Source organism: Lutjanus erythropterus, chromosome 2 (assembly GCF_056507025.1).
Source record: "Lutjanus erythropterus isolate fLutEry1 chromosome 2, fLutEry1.hap2, whole genome shotgun sequence".
NCBI lineage: Eukaryota > Metazoa > Chordata > Actinopteri > Lutjaniformes > Lutjanidae > Lutjanus > Lutjanus erythropterus.
In genome coordinates this window covers 999367-1005269 of record NC_139318.1, presented here as the reverse complement: position 1 = coordinate 1005269, position 5903 = coordinate 999367, and the positions used below count along the sequence as shown (strand labels likewise).

Genomic DNA, 5903 nt, shown 5'->3' with positions numbered 1-5903 from the left:
CTTACGATGTACTTTAACAGCTCTTTGTAAGAGCACCCGCTAAGGGACAGTTTGGGAAACACTTGTAGGAAAAGAAGTTCCTTTGCTAAGGTATATCTTAGAGACCTTCATAGAGTGCTAAGATACATCGAAACATGTCATTGTGATACAGAAAAGAATAGACAGCATGCCATAGCACAAAGAAAAAAAAACAATCTCCTTAGGGAAAACTATACATGCAATGCTGTAGGAATTACAGTGCAGTCTTCCTACACCTCCCAACGTTCCTGTCTGCTGGGCCACAAATTCTCATCCACATCACAATGAATATCTTCTCTTGCAATGCAGAGTGGAAATAATCTTTTAGAGTGTCTTATCCAGCCTCTGCAGGCATCTGCTGTGATGTCATCACATGCTGCATCCATGGCAGCCAGAGGGGTCATCTGTGTATGGGGCTGGCGATCATATACTTTCCATCTCCATGCTGAGAAAAATTCCTCAATGGGGTTAAGGAATGGGGAGTAGGGTGAGAGGAACTCCATCAGCATCCTGTTGCAGGTCACAAACCATTGCCTGATGATGTTGGAGCGATGGAAACTGACATTTTCCCAAACTATCACGTACTTTGGCAAGTCATCTCCAATCTGACCCCTCTCTTGTTCAGGGATGAGATCCCTATAGAGAGTCTAAAAAGATGACAAGATGCTCTATATTATACGGCCCAATAATGAGAACATGCATTAGCACACCATTCTCAGAGATAGCAGCACCCATGGTTATGTTCCTGCCCTGTTGGCCTGGCACATCAACTGTAGCTCTGTGGCCGATGACATTTCGACCACGCCTTCTGCGTTTCGTTAGGTTGAAGTCAGCCTCATCCATGTAGATGAAGTTGTGCGGTGGTTCACTTGCTTCCAGTTCCAATATACGCTATATCTAGAAGAGTTTTATGAATTACATGCATTTTCATTTTAGACAAGATACAGTTACATCAAATGTATACAGCACATATTGCATCTTATTTTCTACAGCCATAGCAAATGTGTAAAAGGTCACACTTACTACGTACTGTATATCACTAAACGATGTTGTACTGTTTACTGTGAGGTACAGTTACTGCATGCTCATACATGTTTTACCTGTACATACTAGTAGCGCAGCTCCTTCACCCTTTCACCATTTCTTTCAAATGGAACAGTGTACAGCTGCTTCATATTAATTTGGTGTCTTTTCAGCACCCTGTCAGTGGTTGAGATGCTGACTGTTTGGATGTTTTCAAAGATACTGTTGTCCTCTATAATGGCACTCTTTATCTCCCTTAGTTTTACAGCATTGTTTTCTACAACCATGGTGCAAATCACAGCAACAGCAGCATGAACTTTGGCTCCAGGCCACTCAGATTGTTTTACTAGATTTCTGGTCTTTTAAAATAACTTTAAACTACAATATAAACATTTTTTAATCATATTTTTAAGTCATATATGAAGATGTGTTGCTGAAGTGCGGATGAAAAACGCTTTAAGAGATTTTTGATGGATTGACAATTCGGGCCTACTGGATCCTCTATACCACCTGCTGTCATTGACTGTGCACTGTCTACTCAAAGAGAACTACTCTACTTCAAGTTACTGTGGGCACTGTGAAGAATTAAAATGCCAAAAAAAGGTGAGGAAGATTTTGTCACTCTATCTATGGTTCATGAGCTGCTGGAACAGCAAAAGGCTTTTTACAAGGAATTACTTGAGCAACAAGAGAAGAGCTACAAATCTTGCCTTCAAGTGATTGCTGACTCTGTGTTTGCACGCATGGACAATCTTGTGAAAGATGTATTGAACATGTCCAAAGACATTCAAGATCTTAAAGCTAGTCTCCAATTTTCACAAGCAGACTTGGATGACCTGCAAGCCACCAAATCATGCAGCACTGATAAAATCCAAGTTATCTCTGACAGCCTTGCTGATTACCAAACTTCCATAAATAATCTGTTTGAAAAAATGGATTATTTGGAAAACCAGTCAAGAAGAAACAACCTGCTAATAGATGGACTGCCAGACTCAAAATCTGAATCTTGGAATGAGACAGAGATCAAGGCAAAGAAAGTATTTTCTGATCACCTTAAAATAGACTCCAAGCTCATAGAAATTGAAAGATCTCATCGGACTGGAAAATATGACCATGCTGGACGTCCCAGATCTATTGTGGTCAAACTGCTTCGATACAAAGACAAGGAAGAAATTTTGAAAAGAGCTAAATCACTTAAAGGGACTAACATCTTCATTAACGAGGACTTTTCTGAGAATGTGCGCATGAAACGAAAGGAACTGCTGCCGCAACTCAGAGAAGAGAGGAGGAAGGGGAACATTGCCTTTCTGAAATATGATCAACTAGTTGTGCATCCTCCCAGATCTAGTTAATCTCCCCCAGCTATCTCTCAGCAACAAATTTAACAGATTTCTAGATATTATGTCAACTATGAGTATTGTTGTCAAGCTGTCATGTGTGATTTAAATAATTCAAATTCTATTTCTTTAGAAGATTTGACCACTGAGTCACAGGATTTAACTGACAGCAAGAATATGATATATAATGACTGCTTTGATCCAGATATAAACTTCCTCAACTCAAGAAGACACCAAGGTCTATGCAGCTACTACAATGAAGAGGAGTTCAATATATTCACTAATAGTTTACTAGATCAAGGGCATAAAAATACTTTTTCAACTCTTCATTTAAACATACGCAGTTTACCAAAAAATTATGACAATTTTTTACAGTATCTGTCCACCTTAAATCATACATTTTCAGTGCTTGCTCTATCAGAAACATGGCTCACTGATGATATAGCTTCTGCCTATTCAGTGTCACATTATAATGCTGTGCATTCATGCAGACAAAACAAAAGGGGTGGAGGAGTTTCAATCTTTGTTGACAGTAATTTTCAGTTTAGTGAGAGACAAGAATTTAGTAATAGCTTTGACAAAATTGAAGTAGAATCTATTTTCATAGAAATACCAACTTTCAGTAGTTTTGGTGGGAAAAATGTTATAATTGGTTGTATTTATCGTCCACCCGATACTGATGTTGGTATTTTTAATGACGTTCTGTCTTCTACTGTAGAGCTGATAAGCAACAAAGGAAAGGTATGCATTATTCTTGGAGACTTTAACATTGATATACTTAAAAGAGAGTCTACTTTTTCAACTGAATTTCTGAATATTTTTTATGCATCATACTTTCATCCTCTCATCTACAAACCAACTAGAATAACAAATAAATCTGCAACTTTGATTGATAATATATTTACAAATTATTTTGATCATATGATCAGTTCTGGATTATTGTTAACTGACATTTCTGATCATTTTCCAATATTTCAAATTTTCTTAACCAAAAATAATCCACAAGACAAGTTTGATGTGAGGATGAAATGTCGAAAGTTCACTAATAAAAATGAAGACTCATTTATAGCTCTGATGGAGGAAGCCTCATGGGATGAAGTCTACAAAAATCAGGATGCTGAATTAGCTTACCTTACATTTATGAAAATTTTTACATCCATATTTGATAAATGTTTTCCACTCGTTGAATTAAACAGGAAAATTAAGTTTAAAAACTCTAAGCCATGGATCACGCCAGGTCTACAAAGATCTTCAATTAAAAAAAATAAATTATACAAAAAATGTGTTGTTAGTCCCACCCCATTTAATATTGATGTTTACAAAAAATATAAGAATTATTTCACAAAATTACTACAAACTGCAAAAAAAAACTACTTTTCAGAAAAATTTGAACAATCCCGTAATGATATAAAAAACACATGGAACCTCATTAACGAATTATTGAATAAGAAAAAAGCCTCCACAACTATCCCATCTCAATTATTTGATGGTGTGAGAAATTATACTAATCTTTCTGACATAACAAATGGCTTCAATGATTTCTTTGTAAATATCGGTCCTTCCTTAGCTAAAGACATAGAGAATACAGATGAATCCGTCTTGGTGAATATCAGTGAGCAGTATCCTCGTATCAGTATGTTTGATCCCCCCACCTCTAAAGAAGTACATGACATTATATTGGATATGAAAAATTCTGGTCCAGGACATGATGAAATTAGAGCTAGTCTTGTAAAGAAGGTAGTCTTGTCTATTGTTGAGCCCCTCACCTATGTTCTAAGTCTATCCCTAAAAACAGGTGTTGTACCAAGCGACCTTAAATTAGCTAAAGTCACTCCACTATTTAAATCAGGTGATTCTAGCACATTTACTAATTATCGTCCCATATCTGTTTTACCTAGTTTTTCTAAAGTTTTAGAGAAACTAGTATATTCAAGAATTAAAAAACATTTAGATGAGAGCAACATACTGTACAGCCATCAATATGGTTTTCGGAAAAAAATGTCAACTGAAATGGCTCTCTTACAGCTTGTTCATAAAATCTCTACAGCTTTAGATAATAAAAAAATTTCTCTTGGCATATTCTTAGACTTGTCAAAAGCCTTTGATACTGTTGATCACAACATCCTTATTGCTAAGTTACAAAAATATGGCTTTCATGATGTTGCTCTGAAATGGTTGACTGATTATTTAAAGGACAGGGAACAATATGTATCTATAAATATACAAAATTCAAATAGAGCTAAGCTGCTTTGTGGGGTTCCTCAGGGTTCTATCCTTGGACCTCTCTTGTTTTTGATATATATGAATGATTTACCCAGGGTTTGTAATAATGTCCTGCCTCTTTTATTTGCTGATGACACATGTCTTATTGCTTCACATGAAAATTTTGGCACTCTGATTCAGGAAGCAAATGAAGAACTGTCATCAATCTCTAAATGGTTTCAGATGAACAAACTCTCTCTCAATATAAATAAATCTAATTTTATAATATTCTGTAATAAAAATAAAAAGTATTCAAAAGAAGAAGCCAAATTATTTATAGACAATATTGGAATTACTCAGGTTCCTCATATTAAATTCCTTGGTGTCATAGTAGACGAAAAATTAACATGGAAATACCATATTGAATTTGTCTGTAAAAAGACTATGAAGTCAATTGGAATTTTGAGTAGAGTTCGTTCATTGATAAATCATTCTTGTATTCTAACTTTTTATTACAGCTTAATTTATCCTTATATTATGTACTGTAATACCGTGTGGGCTGCCACAAGTCCCACTTTTCTCAATATGATTTTGTCAGTTCAAAAGAAGTTTTTGAGAATGATGAGTTTTGCTAAAAAATCTGATTCATCTGCTCCTTTTTTCATAAAATACAAACTGCTATCAATTTTTAATGTAAACATATATCAGACTTGTGTGTTCATGTACAAATATGTACACCTAACTCATCAATTGCCGAGCACTTTTCTGAATTTTTTTAAGTTTTCATCAGACATTCATTCCCATTATACAAGACACTCAAAAGACTTCCATCTTCCATATTGTCGGACTTCCCTGAACCAATACACATTGAAATACAGAGGACCATCTCTTTGGAATAATTTACCTATATCTCTACAATCAATTTCTACATTATCTTTGTTCAAAAAACATTTGAAAAAGTTTTTAATGAGCAAATAGCAGTTTTAATAAGCTTTTTTTTTTCTTTTTTTTTTTTTTTTTTTTTTTCTTTTTTTCCCTTTTTTGTTTGTCTTGTTTTATGTTTGTTTGTTTTTTTTGTTAATGCATCGCACCCTGTATGCTTCCATTTCTGTATATCAGTTTTATATCTATTTAGTCTTGACACCTTGAAGTTGTCAATATTAATTATATAGGGGAGGTATCTTTATAAGCCTTTTGGCTTCCAACCTCTCCTGCACAATGTTTTAATCTTTTGTTATTTTTTTGTCTTTGTATATATATATAATGTGCAAATAAAAATAAACTAAACAAATAGCCTCCTCCCGTTCAGGTGTGAAAAGGGGC

The 5903-nt window shown here is 35.0% G+C and overlaps 1 pseudogene; it reads right to left on the bottom strand.

The window, feature by feature from the left end:
• Nucleotides 1-248: 248 nt before the first annotated feature.
• Nucleotides 249-1328, bottom strand: LOC146330996 (uncharacterized; annotated as a pseudogene).
• Nucleotides 1329-5903: the final 4575 nt, after the last annotated feature.